This window comes from Cnephaeus nilssonii (genome assembly GCF_951640355.1).
Source record: "Cnephaeus nilssonii genome assembly, chromosome: 6".
Classification (NCBI taxonomy): Eukaryota; Metazoa; Chordata; class Mammalia; order Chiroptera; family Vespertilionidae; genus Cnephaeus; species Cnephaeus nilssonii.
This window is the reverse complement of record NC_137077.1, coordinates 60,343,042-60,368,022: the sequence shown is the minus strand read 5'-3', so window position 1 is coordinate 60,368,022 and position 24,981 is coordinate 60,343,042. Positions and strand designations below refer to the sequence as shown.

Sequence of the window (24,981 nt, the reverse complement as noted above, 5' to 3'; positions counted from 1 at the left end):
ACTGTAGAAGGGAGGAGAGACCAAGGGTTGAGCCCTATGTCACTCCAATATTAAGGATTAGAAGAAAAGAGGGACCTGCAAAGGAAACTGAGAAGCAGCAGCGAGTGAAGTACAAAGGAAATGAAGGGAGTTTTGGCTCCTTGAAACGAAGTGAAGAATGTTCATCAAGTAAAAGAATGTTTATGTCAAATGCTACTAAAAGTCAATGTTCAGATCATAAGCAAGATTTTTTTCCTCAGCTGTTTAGAGTTTATGGATGAGCCTGTAGAAGGAATTCCTCATGTCTGTTACTGTTTTCCATTTATGTATTTCCACCAGTTCTTTTCCTATTGTTTCCATCTCTATGCTGAATTTAGCCATCTTTCCATGCATGTTGTCCACCTTTTTCATTAGAGCTCTTAGCATATTAGTCATCACTATTTTAAATTCCCTGTCTGATAGTCCCAATATCTGTATAATATATGAGTCTGGTGCTATTAAATGCTTTGCCTCCTGACTGTGTGTGTGTGTGTGTGTGTGTGTGTGTGTGTGTGTGTGTGTTCTTGCTTCTTTGTCTGCCTTGTAATTTTTTGTTGAAAGCCAGACATCTTATGTATGTCAGTAGATACTCAGGCTACTAGTTATTATTTATGTGTGTAGTAGTTTAAGTACATGTTCCACATGACAGACAGGGGAGGACTGGGGCCATCCCCACAGTGGCAGCTGTTCCTCACCCCCAGGTCTGCACCATGATGGAAGCTTTCTCAGGATTTTCATCCTGACCCCAATCTTTTTTGTGAATCCATGCAGAAGATCCCCAAAGTAGCTGTGAATTCCGCTTGCGTCTGTGGCCCCTGAGGTTATATATTATCTAACTAGCCTACATTCAGGCTCTAGCAATTTGTTAAAAATCTTAGCCAAGTTCTATTCACCAGTGGGTCTGCCCCTGTAAACAAGTGCTTGAGTCTCATTGCTCCTTGGAGGTACCTGTCTCTCTTTAGATTTCAGGTTAATTGATTTCCCTGTGACTTCAGTGCTCTGATGGGTTTAAGAAACTTCTGAATTTGCATACTGGAACTTTTTATGGTTGTTAGCGTGAGAGTGGTGCTCTTTCCAGCTTCCTACATCATACACAGACTCCATAAGTCCCATTTCATTAATCTTTACCTCTGTGACTTCAGGCAAGCCATTTATTCTCTCTGGATCTCACTCAGATGAAGTATGCCAGAAAATCTCTAACGTCCCTTCCAGCACACATGTTCCATGGCTCCAATAAACAAAGCATCTTCTAGAGAAGACAGTTGCAGTTACCTCATTGGCCCCTATCACAGCTGCATCAGCTCACAACATAGGAAGCAATGGGATTGAAGAGAATTCAAACTCAACTTCTATATAATAATCTCTATCAGCAGTAGATCTAAAATCATAATGTGGCCTGACTTCCTAGATCACCCTCTATTCCTCAGTTCCAAGACAGCAAGCTAGTTTCAATTCAATGAGTAGTGCAGGATTCTGTAACTCATTTCCCCTTAGTTAACTGTCATCTCTAACATTTATTTTCTTTCATGCTGGACTTTGTGACATCTTTAACACATTCTTGGATGGCTCTACTATTCTCTTACGTTCTCTTCTTCCTATGATCTTTGGCAACTTTGAAAAAGCTTAGAAGTTGTTCCTGCCAGGAAGTGCTTGTATCTCCCTGGTTCTATTGCTCAGACTATGGAGTGCTTTATCCTGAGGGTAGATGCTGGAGAGGTATGAAGAGTGAGAGTCACATGGACCAACTCTACCAACTTCACAGGCCATCATCACAGAGGAAGACTAAAAGGTAGTCTCTTCCTCCTTGGATATTCCAAAGGGAAAAAAAAAAAGAGTTTTTAAATCTATAAACCAGTACAGCTAGAAAGGAGCCTAACACGATTCCCAAACCATTGAGTGTGGCATGGCAATATACACATGGCATTGATGAATCCTTAGCCTGTCGTTTCCTCCAAGTCTCATACAATTGATTACTGGGTTTTACAGACCAGAGTTGGCTACGACATAGAAGCAAGTGTCCTAAGTTCTGGAGAGCTTTGCCTCATGCCTGTCCAGCTTTTCTGTTTATTTTTATGTCTTACTCAAGCCCCTTCTCTTTTGTAACTGATGACTTTCCAGGCTTAATGTTTAGCCAGGGGAATTAGCAGATAACCCAAGGCAATGATTTCATTGCTATTGACTCAAACACTGCCATTATCCTGGAGAATACAGAACCTTATGGTTTCTCCTTTCTAGATTCCTTTCAAAAGAGTGCAAAATCAAATGGTTGTTAGATGGCAGGAAGCTGAACTGGGCTTAGGGCTTTGGACAGAGTGACTGTCTGTTGGCAGAGCTTTGCTACCTGGGGAATGAGGGAGCCACACACCTTCTCTTTAGAGTGGCCTCAGTGAAGACAAGTTTTATAAAATGTCTTGACACTCAATCAGTCCATTATGTACTGAAACAATGTTTCCTTTCTTTTGATTTCCATAACTTGTTTAAGATTTGTAAATTTCCTGGATCAAATTTTTGAGAACTATTTTAACTTTTTATTTCTTTTCTATACTGTCTCCACCCCTCAATTTCCACTCTTTCTTCTTCCTGAATTTACATCTGGCAAACTAAAGTTGGTGGCTCTCCAATGGTTTGAGTCCCTCTAACATTCACAGGGAATGCTTGAAAATAGGAGGAGACCAATGAATAATGGACAGACCAATATGCTTCACTTCAACTTAGGATAGGGGTAATAAACATTTAGTTTAGTCTGATCGAAAATGTGGACTCTGCAATATACCTCCTTTTATGGACTCTTCAACACAGTCACTTGACATATGCTTATGACACAGCCAAAGAGAATGGGGGGAAGAATATCTGATCTCACACACCTTTCCTGACAGAATTACAAGAAGTAAGGTTACACCACGGGAACACTCAATCCTGAAATGAGGTGCAGAGTATAGCCCTTGTTAGAATGAGACTGGAAAATGAAGAGAAAAGAGGAGAGGAACAAAGTAAAAAAGAAGAAGGAGAAGAAGGAAGAGGAGTAGGTGGAAGAGGAGGAGGAGGAGGAGGAGGAAGCATTTTTTAGTACTTACTATGTACTTGACAATACAATGCACTGACCTTCATCATCAGAAGATAATGCTGGGCTCATTATCTTCTCACCAGCTGTGATGACCTGGGCAAGTTACCTAACCACTTGGTGCCTCAGTTTTCTCACCTTGGACGTGAGAGTTAAATGAGATAATACCAATTAAGAGCACAGAACAGTGCCTGGTAAACAATGAATCTATTCTGGCTATTACTGCTATTCATCACATTTAGTTAGATTATTTGTCACAGAATCAAGAAAGTGTTTCCATCCAGGATATGGGCTAGTCATTCATTCACTTATCAATTCTTTTACCTTACTTTAAATGTCAGGGCCTCAGGAAAACATTCCAGTCATAATTTGCATCAAGTAATCTTTCTATTCTCAACTAATGGGTGTGTAATTCACTTAACTCCTAATCATACTTTTTCCTTGCAATGTCCCTGTTGAGCTTTAAAAACTACTAAATCCTGACACCCCCAGTGTATCTGATTCAATTTATTTGCGGTGTTGTCTAGACATCAGAATTTTTTAAGCTCTCCATATGATTCTAACATGCAGCCAATGTTGAGACCAATAGTATAGACTGAAAGGTTACTGAAAGCAGAGACTAGTTGTTATTTGTCTTTGAAGAATTAAGAGAGAAGTATTTGAGTCAAAGAAAACAAGATGTGCAAAGACCCTGAGGTGATAGGAAATTTAGAAAGTTCCAAGGACTGAAAGATCCCCACTGTCACTGGAGCACAGAGGGTGAGGGAGAAACCTAAGATGAAACTAGATATAGGAATATGAAGTCCTTACAGGTTTTTAAAAGAATGCTAAGCTTTATTTTAAGAACAACAGAAAACCACTGTTGTAAGTATGAGTGTCAGTGTACTGAATAGGATTCTCCAGAGAAACAGAACCAATAGGATATAGGTAGGTAGATGGATAAATGATAATCACATATATGTATATAATTTATATAATTAATTATATATAATTACATATATAACTAGAAGCCCGGTGCACGAAATTCGTGCACGGCGGGGAGTTGTCCCTCAGCCCAGCCTGTACCCTCTCCAATCTGGGACTCCTGGAGGGATGTCCGATTGCCCGTTTAGGCCCGATCATGTTCGACTTCCCGTTTAGGCCCGATCCCAACAGGATTGGGCCTAAACAGGCAGTCGGACATCCCTCTCACAATCCAGGACTGCTGGCTCCCAACTGCTTGCCTGCCTGCCTTCCTGATTGCGCCTAACCGCTTCTGCCTGCCAGCCTGATCACCCCCTAACCACTTCGCTGCCAGCCTGGTTGATGCTTAACTGCTCCCCTGCCAGCCTGTTTGCCCCCAGCTTCTCTCCTCTGCTGGCCTGGTCACCCCTAACTGCCCTCCCCTGCAAGGCTGATCACCTCCAACTGCCCTCCCTTGCAGGCCGGGTGCCTCCTAACTGCCCTCTCCTGCTGGCCATCTTGTGTCCACGTGAGGGCAGGATCTTTTACCACATGGGGGCAGCTATATTGTGTGTTGCAGTGATGATCAATCTGTATATTACTCTTTTATTAGATAAGATAGAGGCCTGGTGCACGGGTGGGGGCCAGCTGGTTTGCCCTGAAGGGTGTCCCGGATCAGGGTGGGGTTCCCTTGGGGCGTGGGGCGGCCTGAGCGAGGGGCCTATGGTGGTTTGCAGGCCGGCCACGCCCCCTGGCGACCCAAGCGGAGGCCCTGGTATCTGGAATTTATTTTCCTTCTACAATTGAAACTTTGTAGCCTTAAGCGGGTGGGCCCGGCCAGGGTATGCAGAAAGCTTTGCTTCCCCTGTTGCCGCCGGCAACCCTGGCCTGCTCTCTCAAGCTCCATTCTGCCGCCATTTGTTTCAATTTGTTTACCTTCTATAACTGAAACTTTGTAGCTTGAGTGGAGGCTTAGGCCTGCAACGGCTATGGAAAGCTTGGCTTGCTCTGTTACCTGGGAAACCTTGCTCTCTGTGGCTGTAGCCATCTTGGATTAGGGTTAATTTGCATACTCGCCCTGATTGGCCGGTGGGCGTGGCTTGGCTGGTGGGCGTGGCTTATGTAGTGGAGTGATGGTTAATTTGCATATTACCATTTTATTAGAGAGGATATTATTACATTTTATGTATATGAAGAAATTTATTATAAGGATTGGTTCATGTAATTAAGGACACTGAGAAGTCCCACAATCTGCTGATCTACCAACTTCAATCTGAAGACCCAGAAAAGCCAGTGTGTAGTCCCAGTTTAAGTCCAAAGGCCCAAGAATTGAAGCACCAATGGTGTATATCCTAGTTCAAGGGCAGGAGAAGACTGATGTTGCAACTCATCAGTCCGGCAGAGAGAGCCAGTTCTTTCTTTGCCTTTTTATTCTATTCAGGCCCTCAATGGATTGGGTGAGGCTCAGCCACTTTAGGGAGAGCAATCTGCCTTAGTCTCTCGATTCAAATGCTAATCTCACCTGGAATCACCCACACAGACACACCCAGAAATCATGCTTAACCTAGTATCTGCACACTCCACAGCCCTGTCTAGCGGACACATAAAACTAACCATCACAGTGAGAGAGATGCCAGAGATGGTTTTATTTTTTTATTTTTTATTTTTTATTTTTTTAATTTCTTTATTGATTAAGGTGTCACATATTTGTCCTCATCCCCCCATTCCCATCCCACACCCCTCCCCTTGGATGCCCCAACCCTCTGTTGAACTTAAGCATTGGTTAGGCTCATATGCATGCACACAAGACCTTTGGTTGATCTCTCCCCCCTCCCCCCACCCTCCCCTATCCTCCCTCTGAGGCCCGATAGTCCGATCGATGCCTCCTTGTTTCTGGTTCTGTTCTTGTTCATCAGTCTATGTTGTTCATCATTTCCCCTAGATGAGCGAAATCATGTGTCACTATAGATATACTTATAAGAATTGAATGTGCGACGAGCAATAATAGTTATGCTGACAGGCAAATGAATCAGTCTGTAGTGAGTTTCTTTCTGGACCAACAGTTCTTTTGAGACCCAATATCAATGTCAACCGGTTCCCTATGAGTACATGTCGGCACTGACCCCTCAGCTCTGGATGGTGGACAAATGGTGGTAATGCAGGTCCGACTCCCTCTGGTTTGGTCTCGGCTGGACCCAGGGGCACTGCTTCACCCGGATCCAGGGGCCCACGGCCTCACCTGGACCCGGGGCCAGGCTCACCCGGATCCAGGGGCCCGCATCCTCGCCCGGACCCGGGGCCCAGGGCTCACCCGGCTCCAGGGGCCCGCGGCCTCGCCCGGACCCGGGGCCCAGGGCTCACCCGGCTCCAGGGGCCCGCGGCCTCGCCCGGACCCGGGGCCCAGGGCTCACCCGGCTCCAGGGGCCCGCGGCCTCGCCCGGACCCGGGGCCCAGGGCTCACCCGGCTCCAGGGGCCCGCGGCCTCGCCCGGACCCGGGGCCCAGGGCTCACCCGGCTCCAGGGGCCCGCGGCCTCGCCCGGACCCGGGGCCCAGGGCTCACCCGGCTCCAGGGGCCCGCGGCCTCGCCCGGACCCGGGGCCCAGGGCTCACCCGGCTCCAGGGGCCCGCGGCCTCGCCCGGTCCCGGGGCCCAGGGCTCACCCGGCTCCAGGGGCCCGCGGCCTCGCCCGGTCCCGGGGCCCAGGGCTCACCCGGCTCCAGGGGCCCGCGGCCTCGCCCGGACCCGGGGCCCAGGGCTCACCCGGCTCCAGGGGCCCGCGGCCTCGCCCGGACCCGGGGCCCAGGGCTCACCCGGCTCCAGGGGCCCGCGGCCTCGCCCGGACCCGGGGCCCAGGGCTCACCCGGCTCCAGGGGCCCGCGGCCTCGCCCGGACCCGGGGCCCAGGGCTCACCCGGCTCCAGGGGCCCGCGGCCTCGCCCGGACCCGGGGCCCAGGGCTCACCCGGCTCCAGGGGCCCGCGGCCTCGCCCGGACCCGGGGCCCAGGGCTCACCCGGCTCCAGGGGCCCGCGGCCTCGCCCGGACCCGGGGCCCAGGGCTCACCCGGCTCCAGGGGCCCGCGGCCTCGCCCGGACCCGGGGCCCAGGGCTCACCCGGCTCCAGGGGCCCGCGGCCTCGCCCGGACCCGGGGCCCAGGGCTCACCCGGCTCCAGGGGCCCGCGGCCTCGCCCGGTCCCGGGGCCCAGGGCTCACCCGGCTCCAGGGTCCCGCGGCCTCGCCCGGACCCGGGGCCCAGGGCTCACCCGGCTCCAGGGTCCCGCGGCCTCGCCCGGACCCGGGGCCCAGGGCTCACCCGGCTCCAGGGGCCCGCGGCCTCGCCCGGACCCGGGGCCCAGGGCTCACCCGGATCCAGGGGCGCACGGCCTTGCCCAGACCCAGGATTCAGCCTCACCCGGACCCAGGGGCGCACGGCCTCGCCCAGACCCAGGATTCAGCCTCACCCGGACCCAGGGGCGCATGGCCTCGCCCGGACCCAGGGGCACGTGGCCTCACCCGGACTCGGGGCCCAGCCTCACCCTGACCCAGTGTCCAGCCTCACCCAGACCCAGGGGCACGCGGCTTCACCCGGATTCAGGACCCAGCGGGGTTTCGTCTTCTTGATCCCATTTCCTGTTGGTCAATTCCATCTCAGTAATTCCTTCGGCCATTTTCTCAGAGCTCCAGGGCAGCCGCCACAGAACTCGTTGGGCGGCGGGCTCGGCGAAGCTCCGGTGTGCCCGGTGCGCGGCAGCGGGCTGGTCCGGGGTGGCTGCGTCGGCCCTTGGGTCTGCAGCGGTGGCCAGTCACCGAGCGTGCGCACCTGGCCGCTTCCGGGGCGTTGAGATTCTTGAAGGACTCGGAGGTCAGCAAGCGCGGAGTCTCCCACCCCATGACTCCTAGGGGCTCGTCTGTCCGTGCTCGGCAGCGAGTGGGGCCTTCCCCTCAGCCGGAGACCGCTGGGGGAACTGCGCCGAGCACGTTCCAGGCCGCCACTGTGTCGTCTGAGCCGTAGTTCTTAAAGTGTGATCTTTGGGTCGCCGGCATCAGCATCATCCCGAGTACCCCTCTCTTTTATTCTAGTTGTAGAGCGTCTGCTCAGTCAGCCCTCCGGTGGTTCTGGATGGTGTCTGCTCCGCTCTCCTGTCGTAGACTCAAAATTGTTGTGGTGGGCAGCAATCAGGCTTCCGCCCTATGCCTCCGTCTTGGTTTTCCTTTGTATAGTTAAGTCTTGATTGTTGTTGGTGTCGCTGGGAGGAATTGTCCTCCAGGCCAATTGGCCGTGCAGATCCTCTGTGTCTATAAAGGAAGAGTTGCTGTGTAGGAGACAGATTTATGGGCCGGGTCTTGGTGCAGCAAGGCTTTGGCGCTCATTGATTCTGCCTCTGGAATGTGTCCTTTATGCGAGTGGTTGAAGTCTGGTGTCATCTCACACCGACCACTAGATGCCCTCGTTTCTGGGTCTCCAATGGTGTGTAGGTCAGCTACTACCTGAGACCACTCAGCAGGACTTACGGCAGAAACTGCAGTTTCCTCCTCCTGTCTGAGCGTCCCTAGAGCAGTCCGACTAGAACCGCAGTTTATCTGGTCAAGCTGCCATAGGTCAGGCCACCCACATGCAAAAGCCGTTGCTTGGAGCCCAGGTGTGCCTGCCAGACGTGCGGGGCGGGTCTGCAAAACGAGCGGGGCGGGTCCCAGGGCGGGGCGGGTCTCAGGGCGGGGCGGGGCCTCAGGGCGCCACCAGGCCATGGCGAGGCGAACCGCTCTGGCTGTAAGTCTGCTTTTTCTGTTTTCCACGTTTCCAAGCCCCCTCATTCCGCACTCCAGCGCAGCAAACACTGATTGCTGGGCGCACCTCCACAAGGAAGTGACTCCCACTCTCCGACAGGAAGGCCGAGAGTCGCGCCTCTCCCCGCAGGCGTCTGGGGAGCTAATCTCCCCTAGGGTTGGAACAAAAGCCACAAGTCCCTTCCCCCGACCCACGCGCCTCCGCACCTCAGTTTCTCCAGAGTTCGCTCTTTCCTCTTCTCTCTTAGCTGTAAATCCATCATTCAGCCAGCTCTCCTGTGGTTCTGGGTGGCAGACGCTCTGTGCGCGGCGAAGTTCCTTTGTTTAACTTTGAAATTGTTGTGCGCGAAGTTCCTTTGTTTGATTCTGCTGCCTTCTTGGTCCTCCTCTCTCAAAATGGCTAGAGGACTTGAGTGTAAGACAGGAAGTCTTAAGAATCCTCTAAGTCGGTGTTGGCGGTCTCCGGGGCCCCGAGGATCTCAGTGGGGAGCTGGGCCAGGTCGGTGACGCGGGTGAGCCCGTCTCGCAGAAAGATGGTCTCTTCCTTCACCGAGAGCCGCTGCGCCGAGTCCGCGGTCGCCGCCACAGCAGCTGCCGTGGCGCCCACGAGCTCATGGCCCCGGCTGCGGTGCTGGCTGAGAGGAGCCGCCGCCCGGTCTGGGGAGACGCGAGCAGGAGTCGCCGCACTCACCAGTCCATCTTTTAGTTGTTTTTCCATAACTGCCATGCGAGGCAGCAGATCAGCCGTTCACCTCCGCCGCCATCTTCCTCCTCTCCCGGTAATCCAGAGATGGTTTTAGAATTCCTCTTTGGAAATACTTGGTGGTGACAATCTGATTCACAAGGAGGGCCCACGTTTGAGTTCAATTTGCAGAGCAAGCACTCTGTTTATGAAGACTGCTTCTTTAATACAGATCTGGGGGTGGTATGAGGAAGGAGCTAGAGGTTTCCAGGATACCCCGGTGTTGGCTGTCATGAAAACGCAACTCTCAGATTGCCTGCATTGGGGAGAGTAACAGGTGGCCCACATGCTGTGCTCTGAACCTGTTACTGTGTCCACACCAAGGCCACACTTCCCACAGGTGCTCCCAGCCAACAACAGAATATGGCATGGATACTAATGCAGGCCCATTTCTGTGAGACATGGGATGAGATGGCAATTTTGACAGACTCCTCATGAGCCAGGGAGAAACTTTTTTAGAACTGCACTGTAGTCCGAAACTCTTCCTACCCAACCTTTCTTCCTTCCCTCTCTATTTTCGAGGGATCAGGCCAGCATCTCTCAGTGTAGGCTGCTGTCAGCTTTCCTGACAGTAATGTAAATACCTAACATTAAGTGTTTGATTGCCCAGGCAAACACTTCAAAGACACCATCTCAAATAAACACATTGCCAGCTACACAAATAGATGAAGAACCAGGCCTCCCCACCCATGAAGTTCCCCTTTTTAGAAAGCTCTAGTTGGCTTAGATAACTGACCATTTGACTGAATGCTTGATTTTGCCATGTACCCTCCAGGATCTGTGAGTTATAAACCTTGTGTTCTCCAAGTTCCTGATGGTTGTTGCTGAGGTGCATCATCATAAGAAGAATCACAAGGGCCAGTCCAGCCACACATTGGCTGCCGTCAGGGAAATGTCTATGGGCCTCACCACAAGTAGCACAGGTCCAGTTGAGGGACCCCAAGCATTTCAAGCCAACAGCATCACCATCGATAGGCTGAGACCGGCCCATCTCCTTCAACTTCTTCCCCAGTAAATCCTTGCACATCTAACCATGTCTTGGCATATGCTTTTCAGGGGACCCAAACTAACAAAACTCAAAGACAAAATCAGATTGCCATTTTGGAAAGCTCACTCTGGATGCTGTGTAACAATGGATTGGAGGAGTGTCAGAGTAGACTTGGGTAGACCAGATAAGAGATAGTATCAATAAGCCAGGCAAGAGTTAGTGGTGTCTTATAGCAGGATGGTGTCAACCCACATTCACAGTAAGCATAACAGACACCAGATTTAATGATGATTTCAAGTTTTAGATCCCACCTGCCTATTTGTGGAGATCAGCTCCTCATATCCTGTGAGTACCTTAAGGTCTAAAAGAAGTAGAAAGTATATTTGGAGGACTTCTGTACCTGTAGCCAAACCAACGTGGTGAAAACAAGTACTGACACCATGGAATTTGGGATGGTTTACTTCAGCTAGTTTTAAAATATTCTACAATTCAGATCACGTTCAAGGTTTTAGCGTTATGAGATTGTTCAATGACAGAAAGATTACAGCATTGCTATTTGTACAGCATTACAACTTGTTGAAATAGGGCATGCAAAGTTAGCCACAAAAAAGTTTCTAAATTTCCCCCATAGACTCTGTCACTCAGTTCTTGAAAAGCAAAAATGGAAATGTAAGTAGAAGGTAGTTTAGAATTCATTTAACTTAAGAGGGTGACTTCTATTTTATAATCAAACTGGTAATGAAAAATCTCCCTGGAAGAAGCAAGGATTTTCCAGAGATATCCCATCAGAGAGTCACTAAAAAAGTATACTTAAGAAAGTGAGTCTCTTTCATTCGCCTTCATAATCATGTGTAGGCAGCATCTTAACTGATATTGCTGCAGTTGTGAATGAGCTGCAAGTATATTTTAAAGATCAATCTCCCCACGAAAGGGGAGCCATTTGACTAAAAATTTCAGTGGCGCCTTGGTGACACAGCAAGGGAAACCTCTCAGACTCTGAGTGCTGGAGCAGGAAGTTGGAGGGTGGGGCGGGGGTTTCCACCTACCAGTAGAATGGGTGTTTGTCATTTCCTCAAATTCCTTGAGACCACCCACAGGCATGAAGGATGATGAGCAAAGCTTGAGGAATAGAGACAATCTTCAAAAAGGGCTTCCTGGGAGACTCAGACAATAAGAAAGTAATTTGTTGTTTTTTATGTCAGCTGATGTGGCTTTTGATCATTCAGATGGGACAGTTCTGCCTGGAAGGGATCAATCTTTTTTTGTTCCAAACCCTAACACAAACAGATACAAATCAAAGGAGGTGTTCTTTCAATAAAGGAAATTCCAGAAAGGATGCCTAGGCTTAATTAAAATATAACCCTTTGTTTCAAGGGCTCTTCGTCCCCTTAAAAAGGAAACACGCTACCCGGGAAGCATGTGCTGGGGCTGGTGAGATAGAATTCTTCTGCAAGTAAGGATCTGTCCACACTGGGGCAACATCTTGGGGAAGCCTTGAAGGGAATGTGCCTGGAGTCCCGTCTGACTTAACTCATCATCACAGTCCTTCATCACAACATAATGAGTGTTATTACTTCCTCATGTGGCCTGTGGGCTTTGTTAATTAAAGAATGGAAAGGTAAGTAGTTCCAACAGTTTGCTTTTAATTAATCAAAAGATGTGTTTTCCATCTTCAAGTTGCTGGGCAGCAAGTATTTCCTCTGCCTTCCAATACCCAAAAGAGTTAAGGGGAAAAAACTCAGCTGCTGGTTTGAGATTTTGTAGACAGCACAGCAGATAACTGATAGTCTGCTCCTTTTCTAACTTTAAAACCGATTCTGTTGGCCAGACTTCTGCCTATAACATAATGGTAGTTGAAAAGAAATAAGAGGTTGCCCCATACCATCCTATCAATATAAATAAAATCGTCTTAAAGGTCCATATCTTAAACTCTGGTGGGTATCTGACACAGTATTAGGTAATCAGGAAGCACTCAGCACAGAGGAAAACTGGAACTAACAATTACTGAATGCCTATGATGCCAAAACTCTGTCATAGTATGCTATCTTTCTGCTCACTTGACTTACTGACACTTCTAGCGTTAGGGTCATCCTTTACCATCAAGCATTCTCTACACTTTAAACAGAAATATATTACCTGGAAGGCAAACACACCAACCCACTCCCAAGCATAACACCTTAGGAAAGGTAGCATTTCAGAAAACGAGCAGGTTAGGGAGAGGTGGGGGAGATAAGAGATCAATCAAAGGACTTGTATGCATGCATATAAGCATAACCAATGGATGCAAAACTCTGGGGGGTGAGGGCATATATGGGAGTGGGGTGGGGGGGGGGCAATGGTAAGATATGTACACATATAATCTATAATAATAAAAGCCTAAGCAACCATCACAACCGAACGGATGACCAAACAGGCTGCGTGGGGCGACAAGGCCTGCAGGGGGGACAGTTGGGGGTGACCAGGCTGGCGGGGGGGGGGGGGGGGGAGTGAGGGGCAAACAGACTAGCAAGGGGGGACAGTGAGGGGTGACCAGGCTGGTGGGGGGGAGAAGATGGGGGCAACCAGGCCAGCAGGGGGGGGCAGTGAGGGGTGACCAGGCTGGTGGGGGGGCAGTTAGGGGTGACCAGGCAGGCAGGCAGGTGAGCAGTTAGGAGCCAGTAGTCCCGGATTGTGAGAGGGATGTCTGACTGCCGGTCTAGGCCCGATCCCCAGGATCTGGCCTAAACCAGCAGTTGGACAACCCCCGAGGGGTCCTGGATTGGAGAGGGTGTAGGCTGGGCTGGGGGAACCCCCCCCCCCGTGCACGAATTTCGTGCACCGGGCCTCTAGTACCTTAATAAAAAAATTGGAGAAAAAAAGAGAAAAAAAAAAAAAAAAGAAAACGAGCAGGGCACCAGTATGTTTCCTTTTGGAGGGAAGTTAGGAAAAGTCCGGAGCAGGGGTGTCACATCAGCTTTAACTGAATGTGTCAGCCCTCCACAATCAGTGTTGGCTGCTGCCCAGAGCTCTGTTTTGAGAAGGAGACGAGGCAAAGAGTCTAAACTCTGTGGCAAAGAGAGCTGCAATGGCTTGGTGATATCTGCCTTGCCAGAGGGAAGATAGCAAAGGAGGAGCAGCTATGGAGCCCTGCTGGGAAAACTGGGCCTTCTGAGCTACTGAGAAGTAGAAATATAAAGGGAAAACTGTCTTGTAATAAATACCCAAATCTTTTAAGTTCATTTCTACAAGAGAATCTCTGTACAGCTGTGGCGGAAGACCAGAAAGCCTCACTCTTCTTCCAAACTCACTTTCCCCTTGGGGATGTCTCATACCATGGTGGCCAGCGAGGAGGCAGGCCATGTTCCTGTTCACTTAATAACTATTCTGGCTCATATGTAGACAAGTGGCCCTTCCCTCAACAGCCTATAGCACAGCTGAAACAGGTTGGTTTCTTTGAAGACAATATCAAAAACATTGAATGTTAAGAATCTTTCACTATTCCTTTTCTCTAATTCTAAGCCCAATTCTTCCCAGTTCTCCTTCTGAATATAGATGGGGTGGGGTGGGGTGGGGAGAAGTTCTCCCCTTTCCAAGTCAAACACTCACCTCCTTTCTGTTCTAGGAGAAATGAACAGGAACAATTCCTCTTAGTTAAAATCTTGCCCTGAGCTGTGGGCTCTGCAAAGTAGATTGTCCTCCCCAATGTGGGTAGGCATTATTCTATCCACTGAGGGCCTAAATTAAAAAAAAATGTGGAAGGAGGAGAAATGTACCCCACTTGTCCCCTCACCTTTCTTTTTGCTTCACTGATTAAGTTGGGACATCTCATCGTATCTTATCTGTACCTCAGAGTGGAATCAACACCATATGCCACCCTGGTTTACAGCTCTCCGACTCAGATTGAATTATACCATCAGCTTTCCGGGGTCTGCAGCTTACAGGTGGCAGATCATGTTGCTCATTAGATTCCATAACTGTGTGAGCCAATTCCTCATAATATATATGTGTATACATGTACACACATATATATTCTACTGGTTCTATTTCTCTGGAGAACCCTGGTTAATATACTATGTATGGAGTGCCAACAAAATGGTCCAGTCAGCTCTAATTTTTTTTTTTCTATTAGCTTAAATCAATTCAAAGATCAGGCCTCTACATGAGCAGGGACGCTGGGTGCTGCCGAGCCCAAGGCCACCGCCTGGGGCCAAGCCCCGACCCTGAAAAAGGCAGAAGGCGGTGGCCACAGCCAAGGCCTGGGTCCCCGGTGCCGGCAGAAAACTGGTGCAGGCAGCCAGGTGAATGAAGGTCTATTGCACGAATCTTCGTGCAAACGGGTTACTAGTCTATAATAATAAAAGCGTAATATGCTAATTAGACCGGACAGCTGAATAACCTTCTGTATGTCCTTCTGGACGACCTTTTGGATGACCACGCTATGACACCCACTGGTGCCAGGCCAGCCAAGGCAAGTGTGATGCGATTGGTCGGGGGCCCGGCCATAGCCCCATGATCACCCTGCAGAGGGAGGCCCAGGCCACCAACAGGTGGGCTGAGGCGGTGGGCGGGGCCTCCCTCTGCAGGGGCTCGATCAATTGCCCCAAACAGTGAGGCCCAGGCTACCCCACGGGGGCGCTGTGGTGGGTGGGTGGGGTCTCCCTCTGCAGGGGCGATCCATCATGGAGCCCCAGCCGGGTGGGCAGGGCCTACCTCTTTGGGGTGATCAATTGCGGGGCTCCCGGACTATGAGAGGGCACAGGCCAGGCTGAGGTACCCTGCCCCCGCCAGTGCACGAATTTCATGCACCGGGCCTCTAATCCTATCTAATAAAAGAGAAACATGCAAATTGACCGTAACTCCGCTACACCCACAAGCCATGCCCACCAGCCAATCAGGAGAGAGTATGCAAATTAACCCAACAAATATGGGAGCTGGAGCAAGCAGGAGGCTTGGGTTGTCTCCAGCGATGGAGGAAGCCAAGCTTCCTGCCCGCCCTGGCCGGCCCTGGCCTCTGCTCAAGGCTACAATGTTTCAATTATAGAAGATAAATAAATCCCAACCAAAATGGTGGCAGCCACAGAGCTGGAGAGAGCAGGAGGCTTGGGTTGCCCCCGGTGATGGAGGAAGCCAAGCTTCCCACCTGCCCTGACCGGCCCTGGCCTCCGCTCAAGGCTACGAAGTTCAATTATAGAAGATAAGTAAATCCCAGATACCAGGGCCTCCGCTTGGGTGGCCGGGGGGCGTGGCTGGCCTGAAAACCACCACAGACCCCTCACCCAGGCCGCCCCACGCCCAAAGGGAACCCCCACCCTGATCTGGGACACCCTTCAGGGCAAACCAGCCGCCCCCCACCTGTGCACCAGGCCTCTATCCTATCTAATAAAAGAGTAATATGCAAATTGACAATCACTCCAACACACAAGATGGCTGCCCCGATGTGGTCAAAGATGGCTGCCCCCATGTGGACACAAGATGACCACCACAAGATGGCCAGCAGGGGAGGGGAGTTGGGAGGGACCAGGCCTGCAGGGGAGGGCAGTTAGGGGCAATCAGGCTGGCAGGGGAGCAGTTAGGCATCAATCAGGCTAGCAGGGGAGTGGTTAGGGGGTGCTCAGGCTGGCAGGCAGAAGCAGTTAGGGGCAATCAGGAAGGCAGGCAGGTGAGCAGTTGGGAGCCAGCAGTCCCAGATTGGAGAGGGTGCAGGCTGGGCTGAGGGACACACACCCCTGTGCACAAATTTCATGCACTGGGCCTCTAGTCCTACCTAATAAAATAGTAATATGCAAATTGACCGCACCTTCACTACGCCCACCAGCCAAAGCCACGCCCACCAGCCAATCAGGGTGAGTATGCAAATTACCCAACAAAGATGGCGGTTAATTTGCATACGCTGAGGGAGGGAGGAGTGAAGACTGAAGACAACTTAGAAGGAAGAGGGAGGAAAAGCGGAAAGCAAGGAGCCTGCCAGAGGGAAAGCTGCGGAGGGGCGGAGCGGGGCGGAGCGGGGGCGGGGTGGGCGGCAGCGGCGTGTGGGTGCAGGGGCAGCGGCTGCAAAGGCGGCGGCAGCAGCAGTGCACGCGGCCGCAGCGGCCGCTTGCAGGATTCTTCCTGCAAATGGGCTACTAGTGTTCAAATAATATTACCAACAGAAATTTCAACGTCTTGGCCAAACTTCCATTGCTCTTACTCAAATAAAATCACGGGGGGAGTGGGGAGACATAGAAACATCTTTAAAGTATCCATGAACTAGCAAGAAACTAAGTCATATTCAGGCTAAAAACAAAGTGAAAGTGGGAACCCAGAAAGTTAAGGAGAGCAAGGTAGACATCTTTTACCCTGAAAGCATTACCAAATCAGCTGATCTTAAACATTAGTTGTCTTAGAATACAGTTAACAAGTACTGGAGAATTCATAAGTGGATTGTATAATGGGAGACTATTCACAAAGTGAGGATCCCAAAGGCCTGCACTCTTAGTGTAAGGATAAAATACTAGTATAACCAATAAGCCCCACTTGAAAGCACTGAAGGGAAAATTGCCTTCAAACATTGATGCTGAATAGAGAGGGGGTGGGGAGAAGAATGAAATTCCCTTTGAGGAATCACCCTCATAAGCCAACTCTCATATATAATTGAGCCCAAATTTATACAACTGAATGGTCTAATGATCCTCAAAATAAGAATTTACTAGGCCCTGGGTGACATGTCTCAGCCCACGCACCAAAGGGTCCCGGGTTCCATTCCTAGTCAAGGGCACATACTTGGGTTGTAGGTTTGATGCCTGGTTCCTAGTCAGGGAGCTTGTGGGAGGCAATCAACCAATGTGTCTCTCTCACATCGATGTTCCCCCCCCTCTCTCCCTCTCCCTCTCTCCCTTACTCTCTCCCTTCCACTTCCTCTAAAAATTAATTGGGGAAAATATCCTCCATCGAGAATTAATTTTAAAAAATTTACTAGACAGGGACCAGACTCTTAGTGCCCTCAAGTATGTTACAGAAACAAATGCAAACTCACATTGGAAGAGCCTCAAAGAATTTCATCCTAGAAAAATGGGTAGTTCTCAGTAAAAAAACAAAAACAAAAACAAACAAACCCTCTATGAATAAAAGCTAAAAGAAACCACAAACTACAGAATCAGATTCTCAGTGACTTCAGGCACTAGAATCGTAAGAATCACAATATGAATAAGTATGTTTAATACATTTCAATAAATAGAATATAGTCTGGATTATGTGATTAGGTAGTGAGCATACTTTTAAAGGAACAAAACAGAACTTCTGGAGGTGAAAAATATAGTAACTGAAATTAAAAAATCAAGAAATGGTTTCAACAGCATAAGACATAGCCACAGAAAGATGTGAGGAATTGGAAAACAAAACTGAAGAAATTATCTAAAATTCACCCTAAAGAGAAAGGAAAGACTAAATACAGTAAGGTACATAGAAGATAGAATGAGAAAAACATTTTCAAAATATTAAAAGAAAAGACCCTAGCACTGCCTGTTACTCAGATATGTGGGCAACACAAAAACTTCTCAGCCTTTCAGGGTCTCAGAAGAATTGTCACATTAAGACACACTGAACTTTTCACGCTACCCAGGGTGGGCTCCATACAGCATTGCTCTCAGTTCCCACGTAACTTAAAGGGAAACTTTTCACAATGTCTGGAGCCCTCAATGTCCTGCAAATGAAAGAGGAGGATGTCCTCCAATTCCTTGCAGCAGGAACCCACTTAGGTGGTATCAAATTTGACTTCCAAATGGAACAGCACATCTACAAAATGAAAAGTGATGGCATCTACATCATCAATCTGAAGAGAACCTGGGGGAAGCTTCAGCTGGCAGCTCGTGCCATTGTTGCCATTGAAAACCCTGCTGATGTGTCATATTGTCCAGGAATACCAGCCAGCAAGCTGTGCTAAAGTTTGCTGCTGCCACTGCAGCCACTCCTATTACTGCCACTTCACTTCTGGAACCTTCACCAACCAGATCCAGGCAGCCTTCTGGGAGCCAAGACTTCTGGTGGTTACTGATCCCAGGGCTGAGAACCAGCCTCTCACAGAGGCATCTTATGTTAACCTGCCCACCATCGCTCTGTGTAACACAGACTCTCCTCTGCACTGTGTGGACATTGTGATCCCTTGCAACAAGGGGCTCACTCAGTGGGTCTGATATGGAGGATGCTGGCCCAGGACGTATTGCGCATGTGTGGTACAATCTCCCATGAACACCCGTGGGAGGTCATGCCTGATCTTTACTTCTACAGAGATCTTGAAGAGATTGAAAAGGAAGAGCAGGCCGCTGCTGAAAAGGAGGAATTTCAGGGTGAATGGACTGCTCCTGCTCCTGAGTTCACTGCTGCTCAGCCTGAGGGCGCAGACTAATCTGAAGGTGTGCAGGTGCCCTCTGTGCCCATTCAGCAGTTTCCTACTGAAGACGAGCACTCAGCCTGCCACTGAAGACTGGTCTGCAGCCCCCCTGCTCAGGCTACTGAATGGGTAGGAACAACCACTGAGTGGTCCTGAGCTGTTCTTCCACAAATTTTAACAGAACGAAAATAAGGTTGACGGAAAATAAACAGTTTCTAAAAGTCGTAAAACAACAACACACTGAAGAAGTGTTTTGGATGAAATACTTAAAAAAGAGAAAAAAATCTAAGAAATGCAGTATGACATATATGAAATAAAGGTATTCTTAAATCTTAGTTAAGAAAAAACAAGATATTCTACTGAGGACTTCAAAGGGTACACAAATGCTTCATTCAAATTTCACAAATTTTAAAAGATATTTAAAATTTGCAATGAAACAGCCATCATACACATTGTAAAGTACGATATTCCAAATTTTAACATACTGGAGACCAACATTAGGCCACTCATCAGGCCACTGATTGAGTTTAGAATAAGTAAATATTATGAAATTTGATATAAGATAAATTTATAGCAAGATAGACAGGTGAATAAATATCTTGATAGAGTTTTTTTTATTTAAGAGTTAAATTTAAAGAAAGTAAAAATCTACACATAATAGTCCCCTTATTAAATTGCTAGATAATGTAGAAATAGTGAGATCAAGGTAGGAAATTTTAAGAGCATACGCATATGTAGACTTCTCATCTTGTTGGGAGAAGATTTTCTTAAGTAAAAAAAAAAAAAAAAGATTTAAAAGAAATATAGAAAAAGTGGAGCAAACCCAGCCAATTTGGTTCACTGGATACAGTGTCGGCCCATGGATTGAAGGGTCCCGGGTTCGATTCCTGTCAAGGGCACTTACCTTGGTGGCAGGCTCCATCCCCAGCCCTGGTTGGGGAGTGTGTGTGGAGGCAACCAATCAATATGTCTCTCTCTGTGTCTCTCCCTCTTCCTGTCTCTCTCACATCAATGTTTCTTTCTCTGCATCTCTCCCTCTTCCTCCCACTCTCTCTAAAAATCAATGAAAAAATATCCTCGGGTGAGGATTAACAACAACAAAAAAAAAAGTGGAGCAAATTTTTAAAAATAACCAAAGCAGTAGAAACAGATCCATATATCAGTAATTACAGTAAGTGTAAATGGACTAAACTGACAGTTCAAATATAGAAATTGTCAGAGTGGAGTGTGTGTGTGTGCGCGCGCGCACATGCACACGCATTTACAAAAAACAAATCTCTACACTATAAAGCATAATCTGCTCTCTCTACTCCTTATCACGCATGTAATGTAGGCAGTTCTCTTCATCTTTCCCTACCTCAGTTTTCTCATATAGAAAATGGTCATTAGTTAGGATGCCTTTCTTCACAAGTAATAGAAACCCATCCCCAAAGAGGATTAAATAATGCACAGAAGTCCAAAGCTAGGAGGCACTTCAGTATGTCTGCTTTGCCCTCACGGTAGCTGTTCTTATGATCACAAGATAACTCCCCACACTTTCATGCAGCCTATGTAGACACAGCCATGTATGTACAGCTGCAAAGAAGCCCCTCTCCTTCTGGGATCTCTTTTAAAGAATACAGAAATCTTTCTCAGAATTTTCCCAGAAGCCTTCTCATCACCTTTTATTGACTAAAATTGTATCTCTTATTCATGGTTAGATAATCCCTGTCTAAGATAATGGGAAAACAATGACCTATCAGGATTATCCCTGTTGCTGAGGAATGGGGAAAGTGAAAGACCTAAATCATATGAGGGAGGCAACCGCTAAAAAAACATGAAGCTCTATCAGCAAGAAAGAAATATAGGGTGTCCCAAAAAATGTATATACACTTTAACAGCTGATAGCTCAATTTTGAAAATGAAAAGTATTTTAATAAACACTGCCTTTATAATTATTCGAAGTGTGTGTATGCATTTTTGGGAGACACCCTATAGTTGTTATATAGGCAACCAATGATGTCTGTTACAAATGGGGATAGTAATATCTTTCCCATAGGGCTGATCCTATATAATAAAGAGGGAAAATGCAAATTGACTGTCACACTGTCACAAAGATGGCGGTGCCCACAATGGAGGCCAAGTTCCCATACCGAGCCTTAAGGAGCAATCAGCAGGGACCTGAGGCTGTGTGGCGCTAGGCCAGGGCAGGGGACCTGAGCCTGCACCCCCTGCCTCGTGGGGCTTAACAGGGGACCTCAGGCCATGTCCCCCACCTTGGCATTGGGGGATCTGAGGCTACACCCCCCCCCCCCCCCCCCGCCCAGCAGGGCTTGACAGGGAACCTGAGGCTGCACCCCCGACAAGGTGGGGCTTGACGGGGGCCCTGAGGCTGCGCCCCCTGCCCGGCAGGGCTTGACGGGGGATCTCAGACCAAGCCTCCTGCCCAGTGGGGCTTGATGGGGGATCTCAGGCTGCGTCCCCTGCCTGGCAGGGCTTGACGGAGGACCTCAGGCCACTCCCCCCACCCCGGCGTTGGGCCGGGGGACCTCAGTCTGTGCCCCGCACCCGGCAGGGCTTGATGGGGGTGGGGCTGGCCGGGTCTGGATCTCGCCCAATGGGGATGGGGCTGACTGGGTCTGGGTCTCGCACAATTTTGAGGCGCCACGGGTGGGTGGGGACTTGATTCTGGGTCCTGCGGCACACCCCAGACTCTGACAGGAGGAAGATTTTTATATACATTTTACTAATTTTCTCTCATCTCTGACACTTCTATTATAGAGAAAGGGCAAAGGGCAATATTAAAATATTTCCTCTAATTAATCCTCTTTTAATGTGCACAAATTTTGTGCACTGGGCCACTAGTATAAGAATAATATTCAAAAGTCCCTAGAAAGTGTCTGGCCCAAAGAAGGCATTTTATAATTACTAGAGGCCCAGTGCACAAAATTTGTACCCTGGGGGGTGTCCCTCAGCTCAGCCTGCACCCTCTCCAAACTGGGACCCCTCGGGGGATGTCCGACTGCCGGTTTAGGCCTGATCCTGCAAGGATGTCTGACTGCCAGTTTAGGCCTGATCCTGCAGGGGTCCTTGCAGGATCAGGCCTAAACCAGCAGCTGGACATCCCTCTCGCAATCCAGGACTGCTGGCTCCTAACCACTCACCTGCCTGCCTGCCTGGTTGCCCCTAACCACTCTGCCTGCCAGCCTGATAGCCCTCTAACTGCTCCCCTGCTGGCATGATTGAAACCTAACCACTCCCCTGCCCGCATGATTGACACCTAACTGCTCCCCTGCCAGCCCGATCATCCCCAACTGCCCTCCCCTGCAGGCCTGGTCACCCCCAATTACCCTCCCCTGCAGGCCTGGTCCCTCCAACTGCCCTCACCTGCAGGTCTGATCCCCGCCCAACTGCCCTCCCCTGCAGGCCTGGTTGCCCCCAACTGCCCTCCCCTGCCAGCCATCTTGTGACAATGTGGTGGTGGCCATCTTGTGACAACGTGGGGCGGCCATCTTGTGATGATGTGGGGGCAGCCATTTTGTGACACGAGGGCATGAGGGTCAATTTGCATATTACCTCTTTGTTATATAGGATTCTTCCTTCCATTTTCTCTTTATTTCTCTCTTTTTCTCCAATTACAGTTTGAGCTTCTTTTTCTCTCCTCATTTATTGATTTAAGGGATTAAAATGACAGTATGTTAACCAACAGTCTGAGAAAAGTCCCATGGTGCTCACCACACCCCTTACTGACAAACTGTAGGTTATCCCCAAAAGCCATTAGGCTAATGTCCAACTGTCTTCTGTGCATTCCAACTGGGAGAACATTTAATTAGCATAGAAGATCTAATTGGCAGCAGCCTGGTCCTCATGAGCATTCTTTACACCAACACCCAATTATTCATCCTGCACAGTCAACTGGGTGGAGGTTTTGGTAACTGAAGCTTTTCTTCATTTAGTCATCATCATAATTTACACTTAAATATTTGGTAGGTTTGTTGTACAACTAAAGTGACTACACATGCAGTTAGTTCATTTTCATATTAGGTCCCTAATTCATGTAAAAAATGGCATAGTTGACACTGTGAATATAATGATTTAAAATACTACCCAGCCAGAGTGGCTCAGTGGTTGAGCATTGACCCATGAACCAAGAGTAATTTCTGGTCAGGGCACAGGCCTGGGTTGCGAGCTTGATCCCCAGTAGGAGGCAGCCAATCGATGTTTCTCACTCATCGATGTTTCTATCTCTCATCGCTCTCTCTAAAATCCATAAAAACATATTTTTTAAAAATAATAAAATACTAAGTATTATAATAATAATAATAAAGAATCTTATTATTTCTTTTTGCCTGGTGGACTTCCATAAACTGATTTCATAGGTTTGGGAGATTGGTTTTACTAAATAATAGCTATCTTTATTGAAATCTTGCCAGAAGGCAAGCACTCTTCTATATTCATTTATCAATTAATTAAATTTAATTTAAATGACTTTATTTAATTAAAATGAAAACAAGATACCAGGATTAAGTAACTTACTCAAGATCACAAGTGTTAAAGCCAGAATTCAAAGCCAAGCAGTCTTAGTCCAAAGCCTACTATCTTAACCATCCTATATAATAAAAGGCTAATATGCAAATAGACCGAACGGCGGAACAACCAAACAACCGGTCACTATGATGTGCGCTGACTACCAGGGGGCACGTGTGGAACATGGCGTGCGTTGACTGCGATGGAATGGTGGAGTAGGTGAGCGGGGGCACCAGATCAAGGCGGGGCACTGGGTGCTGTCACTGGAGTAAGCCTCTGGTGATTACTGAAAATTCTTTGCTCCCCCGCGTCACAGTCCCGCCTGGTGCTCGCACCTGCTGCCAGCACCAGAGCTGCCTCTCGCACCCGCTGCCAGTGCCTGGCACCGGCTCTGATTGCCTCTCAGGGCTTCTCCACCTCCCCCTGCTCCTGAGAGGCAATCGGGGCAGCAGCCGCTGCTCACACCCACTGACGGCACTGGCCCCAATTGCTCTGCACCGTCAGCTGATGTGAGTGTGGCCAGCGCCGTCAGTGTATGGGAGAGGTGGTGGGAGTGGGGCTACTGGCAGACAGGGGAGGGGGGAGAGGGGCCACGGTAGGAGAGGCCGAGACCCACCCCTGTGACCACTGCAGCCTCGCAACCCACAGTTTGTTTCAAGGTGCACAAATTCGTGCACTGGGCCCCTAGTATTATAAAAAAAACTCTATTGTTTAAGTCCTGGGGGAGTGGCTCAGTCAGTTGGAGCATCTTCCTGTACACCAAAAGACTGAGTGTTCAATTCCCGGTCAGAGAAAGTAGTGGAGGCAACCTAGTGATGTCTCTCCCTCTCTACCTTCCTCTCTCTCTCAAAATCAATTTTAAGTCCAGCCATTGTGGCTCAGTGGTTAAGTGTTGGCCTATGAACCAGGAGCTCATGGTCCCATTCCTGGTAGGGGCACATGCTTGGGCTGTGGACTCAATCCCCTGCAGGAGGCATGTAGGAGGCAGCCAATCAATGACTCTCATCATTGATGTTTCTATCTCTCCCTCCCTCCCCCTTCCTCTCTGAAATCAATAAAAATATATTTTTAAATGTTTTTAAAAATCAATTTAAAAAACATATCCTCAGGTAAGGATTTAAAAAACCTCTATTGTTTAAAGAAAGCTTGAGTTAGGTTAGTTAATACTTGCAACATAAAGTGAACTAACTGATGAAGATCTAATTAAGGTACACCCAACCTCTCTTTCCCCCTCCGCTCTCCACACCTGAAAAAATATTTAGTATCTATCACCCCTGTCATAACATGCTATCCCATCATCCCTTCTCTTTCTTTGACTCCAGTTCAATTCACCATTTTTACAACACAAACAACCCTCTCCCCCAGGCACTGTCCACTTTGACCCTTTGACCCTCCTGCTCCAAGCTTACTTCACTAGAACCCTTTGGTCTGACCATCCTCTCTTAGCATGCAAGCTGAAGGGGATGAAGCCTCTGAGGCGGCTGCAGGGTTGCCTCAGGAGCTCACTTTACAAGCAATACCTAGAAAGGCACACTCATCTTACCCTTCTGAACTAGAAATGAGCAGAGGTGATATTTGGCTATATTAATTTTAGGGA

The 24,981-nt window shown here is 48.7% G+C and overlaps 1 pseudogene across 1 annotated transcript; it reads left to right on the top strand.

Moving 5' to 3' along the window:
• The first annotated feature begins 18,170 nt into the window (after nt 1-18,170).
• Nucleotides 18,171-19,034, top strand: LOC307101926 (small ribosomal subunit protein uS2-like; annotated as a pseudogene). The gene has a single exon. The product of its transcript is annotated as a small ribosomal subunit protein uS2-like (transcript).
• Nucleotides 19,035-24,981: the final 5,947 nt, after the last annotated feature.